Here is a 1,881-nt window from a genome sequence, read left to right on the forward strand (position 1 = left end):
GGCACGTTTCTCGACTAAGCCTTCGCTGACACGGCATTGTTCTGTACGTTTTTTTTAACGTATTCGATTATAAACGGATAGACGGCGAGAGCTAACGTTTATAGAGCTCGTTTGACGTGGCTTGTCACAACTCGCAGTCGCTCGTGAATACTTGTCTCATTTTGGAGAAGTGTCGATTTTTCTGCACAAATCAAAGGCGCTCGGCCAATAGTAGTCAATTGACATTGTATAATTAGACATTTGCATGCTATTTAATATATGCGAAACATGTTTATACTAACACTGTCTCTTGTTACATCTCCTGTTATGCCATGTTTCAAGCAAATAAACGTATGATAATAATATTATTTATTCCCAAAATTAAATGGAAGTATTAAAGATGCACTTAAATCAGTCACTGACATTAATTCTATATCAATGCATAAATACAAAAAAGCTTACACTATTTGGAAACTGTTAAATTTCTCTATGAAAATATGAATCTTGAGATTGGAAATGTATAGGAGATCTCCAGATTTATATTTCAAAGTTTTCTCTTTTTTTATATACTCTCAAATTACATTTTTTCTGTGCAAATTTGAGTATTTGTAAACGCAAAGCAATAAATTCAAAACTTCACCAGGATATTCCCATATAACCTAAAATATTCCCAAGTGTAATATTGATCTACTTTAATTAAATGTTTGCATGTCGATAATGATATATCGATAGATTATGGTATCACACTACATAAATCCGCCATTTGTTCGTTCAATTTTTGTTTAGATATCATTGACTTACAATTATATGGACGTCGGGTCCGCGCTAAAAAGTGTCCGCACTTGTAAGGCGCTAAAATCGTATGCAGAGCGCCAAACTTCGCTTTAGTCTTCATTTGTTCTACTGACAGCGCGATACTGCGATGACATTACAATTTAAATTTCGAATAGGTTGACTTGGGACATTTTTTTCGTGGTTTTTGTATTAGACCCGTCGTCCATTTATTTGTAAGTCAATGTTAGATATGCACGTTCATTCCGTAGTTAGGGCAGCTCCTTTCTTTTATGCTTTTTCCATCCTCTGAGGAGGAGGCCAACTTAGTGTCTATGAATTAAAAAAAAACTACGGTAGCGTGACATGCGTGAGAAGTAGGTTTTTCTGTTACCAATTCATAAAATCGATTAAAATGCAGTTGCAAGAGTTTGTTAGAAGGGTAAGTGCAATAAATAGGTCTTTGTCCTACCTCCATCGGAGTACGTACCTACACGAATGGCTAAGTTTAGAAAAAAGGGGTGGTGGGGGGTGTCAAATCAATACGTAGTAGGCCGAATATAGCGGGGTGAGATTGTATGGGCTGGTATTGCGCGCCATTTCCTTCGTAAAATAATTTTGAAGGACATTTCGCGTCCTTTGTGTGACAAGGCCACATCTCTGCCCTCCTTGTTATAGCTAACGCATAAAAGTGAATCTAAATAAGATATAAAAAACCGATTAGTACGAGTATATCACGTTTCCCTAATATCGCGCTGTTAATGCAATATTGTATTAATTCAAAAATTATGTCAGAAGCGATGAAAAACTAATTACTCACTTCTCGTATAAGATTTTACCTTTTTTTTTCACACACTCATAGCTCGCACTAGGGAAACCCTGTAACGCGGGTGCCATGGACACACACATAGACAACCACCAATTACACCTAAACTCACGAGATAAATAAATATACGCCATACAAATATTTTTATTGGCCCGGGAATCGAACCCGGGATCTCTACGTGGTAGACCACCACGGTAACCGTTCGGCCACGGAGGCAATTAACACAATTTCTTTAGAAAAATAATTAAATTCTGCCATCCAGCGGTTAGTAGCTGAACGAGGACGAATTCTAGTAAACATTTACT

Source organism: Hyposmocoma kahamanoa, unplaced genomic scaffold (assembly GCF_003589595.1).
Source record: "Hyposmocoma kahamanoa isolate Upper Pololo Valley unplaced genomic scaffold, ASM358959v1 181, whole genome shotgun sequence".
Taxonomy (NCBI): Eukaryota; Metazoa; Arthropoda; class Insecta; order Lepidoptera; family Cosmopterigidae; genus Hyposmocoma; species Hyposmocoma kahamanoa.